The sequence below is a fragment of the Hyaena hyaena genome, unplaced genomic scaffold (assembly GCF_003009895.1).
Source record: "Hyaena hyaena isolate Hyena2069 unplaced genomic scaffold, ASM300989v1 scaffold_37, whole genome shotgun sequence".
In the NCBI taxonomy this organism is placed as follows: Eukaryota; Metazoa; Chordata; class Mammalia; order Carnivora; family Hyaenidae; genus Hyaena; species Hyaena hyaena.
In genome coordinates, this window is record NW_024080669.1 from 250,668 (window position 1) to 265,126 (window position 14,459).

The 14,459-nt window shown below is 49.3% G+C and overlaps 1 protein-coding gene across 2 annotated transcripts in view; it reads right to left on the bottom strand.

Moving 5' to 3' along the window:
* GRIK4 (glutamate ionotropic receptor kainate type subunit 4) overlaps positions 1–14,459 on the bottom strand; it is a 432,944-nt gene that overhangs the window by 216,210 nt on the left and 202,275 nt on the right. The window lies entirely within an intron of this gene.

Genomic DNA, 14,459 nt, shown 5'->3' on the forward strand with positions numbered 1-14,459 from the left:
GAAGAACAAGCAAAAATAAGAGAGAGGTTTTCGTTAGGATACAGAGCTGAGAACCCAGCCCTGCTTTCTTCCCTGTGCATCAGAGGGTGATGCATTTTCTCCACATGAGGACACCACAGAGTACTTGAGGGTCAGGAGCCAGAGATGTGCCAGGAGCCACAGGGACCCACAGAGGATCTGAGGGTAGGCTGGGGCATGAAGTCCCCGCCGTTTGCTGGAGTGTGAGGCACGATACATAGAGGGGAGAGCCTAATGCTGCAAGAGCAATGCCAGACATTATTTTCGGGGGGGTGCAGGTGACCAGCTTTACCATCGGGCTGGGAAACATCAAGAGTGTTGCTATTTTAGGGACGCCACGTGCAGAGTCTGGAATCCAGTAGACAGAACACAGCAACAGATACGGATGGAGGAAGCCCAGCTCTAACACTCAACCCCAACCATTAGCCTCTGTCACCTCGGGCAAGCCACCTAACCTCTCCACGTAGAAGTTTCCTCCTCTGTAAATAGCGCCAATAACAGTTTACCCACCAGGTCACCGCGAGGATTAAAGATGATGAAGTGTCCGGGACCTCACGCGGAGCAGCAGAAGCAACCAAGCCAAGTTTCCTCCCAGGACAGGAGGACAAGGCCAAGTGTATCTTCTGTTGGCATCTAGATGAAAGCCATCGTGGGGACTGAGGGGCTCTCCAAAAGCACTTTATTTTCCTAAATAGTTTTCACTGCTCATTTGCTTAGCAAACCTTTTTTGAATAGCAGAGTTAGCTCTTCCTTCCCCCGGGCTCTGCCATTAGGGCTCAGCCCAGTGGCTGGATAATGCGTCAATATTCTCCTCATTGCAGACTGGGGACTGCAAAGGCAGGCACTTGACTATTTCCCCGTCTATCCCCCCTGCCTAGCCCAGGCCTTGACCGCAGACCTTCTCAATCGCTGTCTGTTAAACGCAAGGACTTTGAACCTCTGCCCTGACCAATTCCAACTTACCAGAGCCCAAATTAATGAGGTTTCAATGTAATTAACATGGACATGTTTTTTGCAATTCAGATTCAGGTACCTTGCTTCAAAGGACACCACTGAAAAAGCGAAGAAACCATCTGCACAAAAGAAGAAGAGATCTGGAAATCACATATATGATAAAGGACCCGTATCTAGAATATGCAAAGGACTCCTATAATTTAATGAAAAGACAAATCACCCAATTAAAAATGGCCAAAGATCTGAATAGATATTTCTCCAAAGAAGATATACAAATGGCCAATCAGCACATAAAAAGATGTTCAACATCCTTAGCCATTAGGGAGATGCAAATCAAAACCACATGAGACAGGATGTAGGGAAATGCATCCTGGCAGGAATGTAAAATGGTGTAGCCCCTCTGAGAATCAGTTTGGCAATTCCTCAAAAAGTTAAAGACAGAATTGCCATATAACCCAGGAATTCCACTCCGAGAAACAGACCCAAGAGAAATGAAAATGTATGTCCACACAAAAAACATACCCACTGGGGCGCCTGGGTGGCCTAGTCGGTTAAGCGTCCAACTTTCGCTCAGGTCATGATCTCGCGGTTCATGGGTTCGAGCCCCGCGTCTGGCTCTGTGCTGACTGCCAGCTCAGAGCCTGGAGCCTGTTTCAGTCTGTGAATCCCTCTCTCTCTGACCCTCCCCTGCTCACGCTGTCTCTCTCTCTCTCCTAGAAATAAGTAAAACATTAAAAAAAAAAATTAAAAAAAAAACAACAAACATACCCACTAACATTCAGAGCAGCGTTATCCACAATAGCCAAAAAGTAGAAAAAACCCTCCAATGTCCATTAAGATGAATGGACAAATAAAATATAGTATATCCACACCACCGAATATTATTTGGCCATGAAAAGGAATGAAGTCCTCACACATGCTACAAGATGGGTGAGTCTTGAAAACATGACACAGAAGAAGCCAGACACAAAAGGCCACATTTTGTAGGATACAGTTCACATGAAATATCTAGAACAGGTAAATCCACAGAAACAGAACAGAGATGGGGGGTTTCCAGGGGCTGGGAAGGATGAGGGGCTTGAGGAATGACTGCTAAGAAGGTACCAGGTTTCTTTTTGAGGTGATGTAAACATTCTAGAAGTGGTGGTGTCAATGGGGGGCACTCATCCGCGAACATGCTAAAAACCACGGAATTGTTTACTTTCAGTGATGCACCGTAGGGGGTGTAAATCTTGTCTCAGCAAAGCCTGTCCAGATAACAAGACAAAACAAAGATTCGGATGACTTCATTTTTCTGACCCCTAACTCTTAAGACTCTTAACTCTGAAAAACAAGGGTGTGAGCTGTATCTTCCCTATCAAATCCCCTACGGCATCTAAAACAGGGCTACACGTACCACAACTACCCAGTACATCTTTGTTGAGTTGAAAGTCATGACTATTTCAGCCCAACGTGAAAACAGGGGATGGAGCCTCTCGTTTGAATTCAGTATCGTCAAGGTCATGATCTCTTGGCATCTGGAAGGGATGTGCTTAACCTATTTTACTTTTATTGCACTGCAACTGGCCAGGATGATTATGATGTCTATTTTGCAGAAGAGGAAGCAGAGGCCCACTGCTGAGGGCCACTGACTGAGGCTGTGGTTGGTGAATGACAACGGCGCAAACAGATCCCGGTATTGATGGCCTGTCTACTATTCCCGTCCCTAGGCAGAGCCACTCTAACTTTCTCTCTTGCTCTGTGTCTCACAGACAAGACAGACAGACAAGACAGGCAGGCAGATACACACACACCCCCCCCACACTGCTGTCTGCTGGCCCAGGCTTTGGTATCTGCCTCTGCTCCCCAGCCTCTGGCCAGGAGCCCTCGAGACCTCTCAGATTCACCTAGATGGGCTGAGTGCAGAGCGGCACTCGGACACAGCAGTCTTGTTCTGCTTTGGGGAAAGCTGGGCAAAGCTCCAGAGTCTTCTTGTCATCACCAAATCACCCATCCTTCGCTCAGCCTCTCCCCAGCCAAGGACGTGGTGGGGGGAGCACCCTGAACTCTGAGGATGACTTCCCTGTAGGCTCAAGGTGGAGAGGGTGTGGGGAGGAGCGAGCCCAGGAGGGGGCACCTGAAGGGCACCTTCCAGCCAAGGCCCGCATCTCTGCGGCCTCACACCTGATGGGGCAGGAGATCCTCTGACATCACTGTGCAGAGAAGGGGCTCAGAAGCCTGCTCTGTGTCACGGCTGTGTCGGCAGTGACAACAGGTGGCCCCTTCTCCAGCTTTCAGGACTAGAGACCAGAACAGAGGAGAGGCACCAACCAAGAGATCTCTGAATGCGGTGGGGGGGCGGGGCAGGAGCCTGCGTCCCTCAGCAAAGCTATGCGTTGCTGCCTGGCTGCCATAGTGAGGGCTGGTAAATCAATGTACACAAGCGGGGTGACTTTAAAAGGGAGAAACAAATTTAAACTGACGACCTTGTAGGAGTCGTTCAAAGGCCAGCTTTGCTAGACGAGTCGGGAGCATGAGAAGAAGCTGGAGAGCTCAACAGCGGAGCAGAGATCCCCAGGCCCCATTTCGCTGGGATTCCTCTGGTCTTTGAGCCACCCCACCTGACGGACTGGCCCCACTCCAGCGGGCTGAGTATCGGGTAATATGGGAGGGGGCCAGCATGCTGAGGATGACTCCCCTCGCACAGGGACACCCTCTGCTCCCCCTCAGGACCACAGACCACCATCAGGGAGAGCTGCTGCTTCATTTTCAAGGACTTGTACTAAGACAGAGTGGGATGTTCAGTCTCAAGAAGGACATTTTAAGGTTTTCTTTTTCAATATTTATTTATCTGTGTTGAGAGACGGAGACAGAGCACAAGCAGGGGAGGGGCAGAGAGAGGGAGAGACTGAATCCCAAGCAGGCTCCAGCTGCCAGCGCAGAGCCCGACCCGAGGCCTGATCCTGCAAACCACAAGATCGTAACCTGAGCCGAAATCAAGAGCTGAACGCTTAACAGGCTGAGCCATCCAGGTGATCAAGAAAGAGATTTAATTTTATTTTTAAATGTTTATTTATTTTTGAGAGAGAAAGAGAGCAGAGAGGGAGACAGAATCTGAAGCAGGCTCCAGGCTCTGAGCTGTCGGCATAGAGCCTGATGTAGGGCTTGAACCCACGAACTGCGAGATCATGACCTGAGCCGAAGCTGGAGGCTTAAAACCGACTGAGCCACCCAGGTGCCCTAAGAAAGAGATTCTAAATCACATTCTCCTGCTCCTTGGCTGAGTGGCCCTGGGCAGATCTTGGCCCATCTGAGGACGGTCTTTTCCTCCTTCTCTTCTCTTCTCAGGTTGTGAGTAGACCCCGGTGCGAGGGCAGGGCTTGGTAGGGCATGCAGCTCCCCTGGGGTGAGGATGCTGTCACCCCAGTGCCACACAGTAGGGGTCCTCAAACGGTGACCTGCCAGCCCCCTGCTGCATGTTAGAGGTACAGACCCCTGGGCCCCCTGCTGACACTCCACATCAGTCCCTGGGATGGGACCCAGAGGACCTTCCTGGCGACAAGCTTGCCAAGGACTATTGTGCTCCCTTATCTTGGAGAAGCGTTGTTTGGAAAGCACAGAGCCCAGCTGGGAAGGCAGGCTGAGCTGGGAAGGGAAGGGGAGGGGAGGGCCCGGGAGCAACCTGCAGAACTGTGTTCTGCGGGAACAGTGGGGCTGCTCTGAGTCCAGGCGGCTCCCCTACCATGTCCCTGACCTTCCTGCCCCCTCAGAGCTGCACCCCGCCCCTCCCCTGCCAACCACAAAGAGCCCTGCAGCAAAGGCTCCTGGGAACTCTAAGGAGAACCCAACAAAGCAATAACTTCCCTCTCAGAGCACAGGCTTTGGGAGTCTGTCTGCCAGCTTCACCAGCCCATTCATTTTATTTATTTTATTTCATAAAGCTACCGATAGGACTTCCTATGCAAATGACTCCCAGATGAGATGCAAATTGGGATTCCGAGCCAAGAACCACCAAGGCCTTTTCTTTCTTTTTTTTTCTCTCCCCCTTTTTTCTTTCCTTTTTTAATTGTAATAGCACTGCAATCACCCCCCTTCCCCCCCAGCCTGGTCCTCTGCCCTCCACTCATCAGCCTCCTTGCCACGTGCTTCCTGCTGGCGGTCATGGGCAGGGCTCTGCTTCCTCCCGCCATGCATGGGTTCTGTGCTTGCTGTGAAGAGCTGGGTAGGGGGCCTGGGTGGTGAGCAAGCCCCGATGGGGTCTTTTCAAGGTGACAACGCACCCCTTCCTCTCCCCCTGAGACTCTCATGCTGGAGTGTTCTCTCACCCTACCCCCTAAGCACACAGCCAAATGTGATTGCAAACATTGTTGCAAGGAGACACCTCCTTGCTTAAGTTTCACATTGCAACAGCCTCTACTGCTGTGTTTCTTTGAGCCTTGCAGAGCCGGGTTCAAATACTACCACAACCACAAACCTGCCAGCCGTGGGACTCTGCGCAAATGGCTGCATTTCTCTGAACTTCCATTCCCTCATCGATGGTGAGGATAATAATGCCTACCTCCTGACTTGGTGAAGATCGCATGGAATAATTTATCTCAAGTACTCAGTACAGAATAGCTAATCAGTAGACTATTATACCATTTAAATAAAGTGGCACATGGTGGAGCTCACGTTGAGGAGCCTGTTTTCCAGACAAGGAGATACAAGAATGAGAAAGAGGTTTCCAATCTGAAGATCTCTTTTGACAGCGAAGGGTCACAGCATCAACCAGACTACACGTCTCAACAACTGGGTTTTTTCAATTCAATAACATGGGTTTTTTTTTTTTTTAAGTTTATTTTCAGAGAGAGAGTATATGTGTGCAAGTGGGGGAGGAACAGAGAGAGAGAACCCCAAGCAAGCTCTGCACTGTCAGCGCACAGCCCCACGTGGGGCTTGAACTCATGAACTGTGAGATCGTGACCTGAGCCAAAATTGAAAGTTGTATATTCAACAGACTGAGCCACCCAGGTGTCCCTCAATAACATGTTTTTAATGACCATCATCACGGGAGAAATGAAGAGGCTCCAGCTCTGTGGTCAGCAGTTTCTCTCTCCTCTCTCCACAGAGTGGTATCAGCTGGGCGGGGGTCACCAGCCTCAGGTCCCTGTCTCAACTCTGCCACAAAGTCACTGTGTCAACTCCAGCAAGTCACTGCCTCTCCCTGCCTCAGTTTCTCCACCTCTAAGGTACAGAGGTCGCACCAGGACCTCTGAGGCTCCGCGCAGAGCTAACACCTTGGGATGCTCCGCTCCAGATTTTGCCCTTCCCTTCCCCCCCTGCCCCCCCCACTCCTCCTGCACTGCCAAGAAAGCCCCTTAACCAATGGCTCTCACACGCGCGGCACAATATCAGACTTGAGACCTACTGCCAGACTGAGTTCTCTTTCTCGTCTGTCAGCAAATAATAATAATAATAATAATAATAAAAGTAAATTTTCAAATAATTCTGAAACTTCCCGCCACCTTGCCAGAGCCTGTCAGCCCTCCCCCGGGGCATCATGCCGAGGCTGCCTCAGTGGGACCGCCCGTCCGCAGGGCGGCGGTGGGTATTTCCCGCCTCTTGGCTGCCTCTGCTCTGCAGGGCTATGCTAACTGCACTTGGCCAAGCCTCTGAGTCTCAGCTGAGCAAACCAGACCTTTGGGGTCTCACTCTTTCCGGGGAGTCCCTCTGTTCTGTTTTGCTGCCTAGAAAGCTCAGAGCAAGTTGCTTTGATCCACACAGCAGAGTGGTTTCCATGGTCCACGGGACCATGGCAGGGCTGTGCGCATCTCTGTAGTTCCTTGTCACCATATGAGAGTGGGGCAGAGAGAGGCCCTCTGGTCCTGTGGCAGCCCCCCCGCCCCAGGTCATGCCCACAGTGCCCAGGGCCACAGGAGCAAGGGGGACTTCCTTCTCGCTGGTACCACAGCCGTCTGTGTCCGGAGGGCAGCTCCTTTGGAGTTCAAGAAGGCTCTGTGTCTTCTCCAGCCATACCAGATCAACAGAAGACTGCGGCGGGCAGGGGGCAGAGGGAGGAAGTCTTGGCAGAGCTCACGGGGAGAATAAACAAGCGCAAGAGGCTGAGTATGGCTGTGACTCTGCCTATAAAACCCCAAACCCATGCAGCTCTCATTCCTGCTTAAATATAGCCACCTCAGCCGAAGGCTCAGGGGGCAACAGACAAAGGAGGAGATGGTGGCTTAAAAGACTCGAGAACAGCTACCTAGCCAAGGCCAGTGAGTTAGAAACAGGAACCCATGAAGTTTTCAATCCGGGCAATGGGTGGTCAGCAGACATAGGAGGCTGATTGGATTAAGAGGTTGTCAAGCTCTTTTGGACTCAATTCCCCAACCCCACTCCCAACACACACACACACACACACACACACACACACACACACACACACACAATGAAGTAGACTGCTTGGAATTCGGTTAAAGGGTGTCACCATTGTCCTGAGAAAGATAGAGATGCCTTGGAAGAGGAACCTAGGAGGAAAGGCAGATTTCTATAATAATCCTAGGCAGATGGAAGACTGGAGCTTGCCCAGCTTCTCTCACTCCCAAAGGACCCAGAGTGATTCATTGTTCAGTGGTTTCAACAGAAACCTCATCTTCTGCATGCAAAATGCTATAGGACATCTATGAGACACCAAAACACCCAGAGGCAAGATCTTAATATCATCCTCATAACCACAGACAAATATTAATGGAGGGCCCAATACTGGGTAGTGAACACTGCCATCTATCTTGTGAAGGGTCTCAAAGAACAATAACTTGATACCAACCCCCCAGCCACTCCTTAAATAATCGTAGGGGGAAAATAACCAGTAAAGACCAAAAACAAGTGGCCAAGTGCCAGGAGAGGCAGGCAGGGAGCTCCAGAGGAGTCTCAGGGTTGGAATTCTTACCCTAGGTCTGCTGTGACATAATCCTAGACAGGTGACTCCAGGGAGAGGGCGGTGGCGGGGCGGGGGGGGGGGTGGTCAGTTTCCTCTTTCTCGAAATGAGAGTCTGGAACCAGATGATTTCCAAAGGTCAGCAGAAGAAGCAGGTTTGGAGTCCTATTGTGAATGATGAGTAGGAGTGAGGGGGGCATTCACCGTCAGATGAGGGCCAGGTACAAAGGCTAGAGCCAGGAAAAGACAAGCCATGTTTCTTTCACTCACTCACTCACTCACTCATTCATTCATTCATTCATTCATTCATCATTCTCTCCAGTTATTCATTACTCTCTCGTGTGCCAGGTGCCTTCTAGACACTGAGGTCGCAGCCCTGCAATCACAGGGCATGGTGGAGAACTGGGGAAGCGGAAACAGTGGATTCCAGTGCTAGGAGTACCTCGGCCCGCATCTGTCTGCCACACAATAGCCCGTAAAATGTACACACACTCTCTTCTCCCTGCGGACATGGGGACCTGCTTCTATCAAGGAGAGGTTTAAAAGTGATAAATAAAAGCAAGCAGAAAATGAGGTACAAGGAGAAGACAGAATCAATTATTTCAAGCAAATTAAAAGTGCTCAGCAGGGGTGGAAGGAGACGGAAGGAAGAAGGGGAGGCTAGGAAGGTGTCCGGTGGACTCAGCAGCAAGCACTGGAGGAGGGCCATGGCCGGGGTGGGGGTGGGGGGTGGTCAGCTGTCCTCAGGCTTCCTGAGACCACCTTTGGAAATAACCACAAACACTCCAACCAAGGTTTGGTGGTGAATGGAGAGGCTGAAGGCTGGTTCTCAGAACAGAATCACATGCCCGAACGGTGCTTCTTAGAGAGGATACTGAATTAGCTACATTAATCCACAGAGGTGCCTAGCTCGGGGTAGCAGTGATAAGCTTAATTAAACCATCGAGTTACTGGATCATGGGCTTGGGTTGCAAACAGTCAAGTTCACACATCATGTTAAGGATTCAAACCCACATGACCCTCACCTCACCTCTTATTTGAAAAGCATACTTGGAGAGGGTGAGCTGGTGTGTGTGTGTGTGTGTGTGTGTGTGTGTCTGTGTACAAAGATTTTGTGCTAGGCCTTGTGCCCATGTCTAGAAACCGTGATAAAATTCTGATTAAATTATCTGACAATAATGTTCACAATATTAACCACAATACTAAAAATATTAACAGTAATGGTGGGCTGTGCTTGCAAATAGTCATTAAGCGGAAGTATGGCAAATGGCGTATAGAACCAGGAGTCCTGGACACCCGGACGCCTCCTCTCGCCCCTCACACACACACCCCTGCCCCTGTACTGTGCTGAATATTTCTAAGGCAATTTCTAAAGCCTTAGCTATTCGTCTAAGTTTCTCATGAGCCTCAAACCATCTTAACACTCCTGACTTTACATCTAGGGTAATCCATTTATGGGGGTTTTGGACTTTTTCCATCACTCCCTGGCCTCCTTCCAGACATCTTCAACACCCCTCACACTGACTCGGTTGGTCACCAACCCTCGGAGGGGAGGGGACTGCGGCATGCTGAGACAGGCTGGGGATGCACAGGTCTTGCTCAGAACTGAGTTGCCCAGTGCCTGTTAGGACATGCAGTTAGTTAATCAGCTTCCAGCTAATGTGAGCTAACGACCAGCAGATGAATAGGATATGCCGAGGAAGCGCCTTCCGCTCGCCCACTAATTGCTTGTTTATGTAACTGATGATCATGGTACTCATTAGGGGTTGTTAGCACATCAAGGCAGTGCCTGCTGCTATTGGGGAAGGCTTGAGTTTGTGGACCTTAATTGGTTTTTAGGAGTTGGGCAACAGCACACAGCTGTTACTTCAGGGGTGCTCTACCTCACAGAGTCACCAGGTACTGACAGCTTGCTATGTGCCAGGCATTTTGCTTTATTTAATTCCTAGCAAGCCTGCTAGGAAGGTATTATTATCCCTGTCTTAGAAATGCGGGAACCCTGGCTCAGAGAGGCTAAGTGATTTACATAAGGTCACACAGCTTACCAGTGGTGGCACAGGAATTCCAACTCCACAGCCTCAGCCACACAGTTGAACTGTGGCCTTCTTCCAAAATCTGCCTTCATATGCACTCTCTTCATTAATTCAAGACTTGTCTGTGTTTGAAATTCTATGGAGTGATATGCTAAGAAAAGGTGAGAAGGCCTGAGCTCTACCGCCTCTCTTCTGAGGAATCTGGGTTTCCTGATGATGACAGAGAGACTTTTTCATCTGATGCTTGCAACTCCTGAATATTTCTTGATTTCCCCACTGTATGGCTGATTACAAAAGGAAACTCATTCCACCTTTCAGGTATGTGCAAGCTCCTGCCTGTCTGCTACCTTGGACAGTTCTTTGGCTCCTGAGGTGTCTTCCGAGCCAGCCCTCCACATTCTGAGCTCTTGGTCTCTAGAGGCAGGCACAGAGCCGTCCCCTCTTGGCAAGGATAAAAGAAGGTTTGGAGGAAGAAGGAGTAAGCACGTCTCATCCTGCTTCCATGACTGATGTATCTACCTACTGTTCTACCTGTCGTCTTGTCTGCTTACCTGCCTGCCCTCCCTACCCACCCGTCCCACCTACTTACCTATCTAACCCACACTCTAATCAGCAGAGCACCTCTGCTTACGTATACCAAACTAGACTGATGTTCTCTGGCAAAAGGTGCTACTGATCACCCCAAGTTTGAGCCTCTTAAACAACTGTGTTTCCTTCAAGTTTTCAGAAGAGGACATTCTGGCTTACAGATGTTTGATACCTTTCCCAAGGTCAGCGAGCAAAGAGGGACAAAAAGACATACTTGCTCTTTAGGTCCTAGGATACTGGGCACTGTGGTGGAGGCTGGAGGAGGTGGGGGAGCACTGGTCAGCTTTAAATCGACCTCAGATCCATTATCAATAAAGACAGCGACACCTAAGTAGCACTTTCTCCTTTACAAAGCAATATTACAAGAAAAATAATATTTAACCCATATAATAACTCTGTGGGCTGAGTACGATGGTATCCACCTCACCCAGGAAGAGGTTAAAAACTACACCCAGATCCTGAGTTCATTAATAGCACCACTGGGACCCCAGTGCTGGTGCTGGATAGCAAGTCCTGAGGGCTTCATTCATGCCTAGCACTCAGTGGCAGGTATTATTGTCACCAGCTGAAGAAGCAAAAGGGGCTCCCATTACCCTCAAATCCCTCCCAGGTCACCTCACTGACATCATCAGTGGGGACAGGACTTGACATCCCATACTCCAAACCCAGCTCCATCTCCTTCTCAGCCTTTGTTTGTCCTGACCCCTAAGTAAGCAAAAGCACCAATTTCCAGAAAGTTCTTTCACAATTTTGCCCACCTGTCTGACATCACAAGAATCCCTTTGACCTACAGGACAGAGGTTGTCCGATCTCATTTTTCAAGGTCAATAATGCTCTAGTTGATTCTAATTTAAGACATTCATACCCTCTGACCCCAATCTTTCACTTCAAAGAATTAACTTGCCAGAAAAGCTACTGCAAATGTACAAAGACTCAAGCACAAAGATGGAAACAACCCACATGTCCATCAAAAGGGGAACCATTACTTAAACCATTACTTAAACCATTACTTAAACAATAGAGTATTCATATAAAGAAAGAGCATGCAACCTTTAAAGAGAAGTGGGTGCATTTACATAAACTGACATTCAAAGCTGTTCACAATATGGTGGAAAAGGCCAATTGCAATACAATATGTAGAGCATGATGGTTCCCCATTTGTTTCCGAAAGAAGAAAAGTATATAGATTTTGTATGAATAGAAAAAAATCCAGAGGAATGTTCCTCCATGGTGGTTAAGCTGGCAGGTGGGAGAAGGGAAAGCACAGGGGCTGGGAGTAAACTTTCCAGAAGATTCCCAGTGGGCTCTGGCAGGAATTGCTCCTGTTTCCACTGTTTGCCCTCCAGCTGGGACCAAGATGAAAGCTCGAGGCTTCTCCCTCAAGAGTCATATTTGGACATCAGTAAAGATGCTTCGGGCAAGGTCATTCCTATTTATACCCCTACCCAACTCCTTCAGCCCCCAAGGCCCATCCGATTTGGGATAAAATCAAATCATAAAAGTGAAACACAAATTTATTTACCACCATGGTAGGATTGGGCCATTTATTTCTATCAATTTGCTAGCCCAGAAATTGCCTTTTAAATGGATAATGATGATTGTGAGGGTCGAGTTATTACCTTGAAACCTCACATTTTGATCTACCAATGCCATTCTCTTATATAAATAACAGTTATTACTGCAAAGTGATTTTTTTCCCTTGCACTTCCAACGTGTTCCTGCAGGAGACGGCAAGAAAATGGATTCCATTAATATTCCACTTAGAACGGTTGCTTTTTCCAGCACTACCTTCCACATACATCTCCTCATGAGTCTTTATTTTTACAAACTCCTTTCTTTCCACTCTGTACTGCCCCACTCCCTCTGCCTGTCTCTCTTCCTGCTTCCTCTTCATCTCCTCCACCCTGGGGAACACTTCATCCCCTGGGTGGTCAGTCAGTAGCTGGTATAATGCTGCCACCTGTTTTCCCAGAGCTCTGGCACAGAGTAAACGGTGGCTGACATTATTGCTGTCACTGCTTGCAGCCCTCTCCCCGCACCAGCCAGAGAACAAGCCTTTCAAGCATTTTTTCACTACCCATTCAGTACTAATTAAAACCCCAAGGCAAAACGCATAAACGACCAAAAGTCAAGCTGAGTCATGTGAGCTGGGAACAGTGGTGTCCTGGGTTCTGTGATGCCCCATGTCCAGGCCTAGGGGAAAGGAGGAGGCTTAAGCCCCCACACAGCTTCCTGAACATTCCCAAGTCCACTCAGAGTCTGATGGAGCCTGGCTTTAACAGACACCCACCCACCATCTTCCTGAATGCTCCCTCCAGCCCCACTCCCTCTGGAAATAGGTGGTTGTTACTAGGAAGTATTTATGAAAGGTTCTGTCACTGTGAAGTGTTTTACAGCCATGCATGGAGAGACCAGGAGGCTGGGGGAACTGTTTGTACTCCTGATGTTGCTGTTGTGAAGAGTCCTTCCACAGAGCATCTGAAGGACCAAACCGGTCACTCCCTGCAGCGACCTGCGATCCCGGCTTCCCTCCACACAGTGTCACGCCATTTGTTATGGGGAAGAGGCCAGTTCACACCCTGAAGCTCTTTCATCCACAGTAAATCATTTTGTCTTTATCATAATCTTTGAAGGTAGTCAAGGCAGATAAGATTGCTCCCCTTTTATAAATCGGACAATTGAGGCTCAAGGAGATTAGCTAACTTGTTCAAGGCCGAAAGCTAGTAGGTCAAAAAATATAAATAAGAAAAAAAAAACCTTTACGAGACCTCATCTGTGTTACACCTTGTGTTGCCTCCTTAACACATCATCTATGCAATACTCCACAGCCAGTAACTGGCAGGGTGAGGAGCCCAGGCCGTCCTGATGCTAACTCCAAGATCCGATAATACCCAACCTTTCCTTAGTTCCTGGACGACATCCCCGTCTCCAGATTCCCAGATCAGGCATGTTCCTCTACATCTCCACTGCTGCACCTGCTTGGGGCCTTTGTGTGTTTCCAGGTCTTGTTCTCTCAGCCTGATCACTCACCCAGGGCAGGCAGGGACCCATCTTACTCCTCCTCTCTCAAGCCCCAGCATCTACCACAAGCTTAGTGGGGCTCAATAGGCTCTGGTTGTATGCATGCATGCATGAATGAATGAAGAGCAAGGCAGCAATTGTGATGTGTATATATGCGTGAGCATGTGCATACATGGGCACATGAGTGTGTATGGATATCCAGGAGAACAAGAGGCATTTTACATCTGACCTGGAAGGGTCCCGTCCTGTCTGGGGCACTCACTCACAGGAACGGAAAACCTGCAGAGAAGGGAAATTTGCATGCCTGTGATCGGAGGAAAGGCAGGATCACACAATGGTGAAAAGTACACTACCTAGTCTACCACCTTTCAGCTGTAAAAGCTGGGGCCAGCTCCTTAACCCCTCCGGTCTCCCGATTCCTCAACTGTAAAATGAGGGTTGCTGCGAACAGGAAACGAGTTAATGTCTGCTGATGCTCGGAATGACACCTGGTATCTGGGAAATGCTCAATACTGGCAATTATACTGAGGAGGAGGAGGAGGATGGGGAGAAGGCAGGAAGGCTCTAGGGCATTTCCTAGCAATCTGCCTCAGGGCGTATGCTTGAGCTCATACCTGACACACAGCCTGCAGCTCTCTAAGGCCCTGTCTCCCTCCAACAGCTAGATCCCCAGCCCAGCTGGAAGACCCAGAAATATGGTGAGGGTGGGGAGGGTCAGGCACCTCAGTGCAGTCTCTGCCTTTGGGTTCACATAAAACCAGAGGAAGATGCTGTCTTCCTGGTAAGGTGAGGGTGCACAGGAGATGTGGAAAAGGCACAGGAGATGGCCCATCATCAGAGCATTTTGCAAAGCGCCTGGCCAGGAGAAGGCTGAGGGAGGCCACTGCACTTGCTAGATGCACTAACTGAGGCACTCATAGGGAACAGGGCCTCATAAGGAGGGGAAA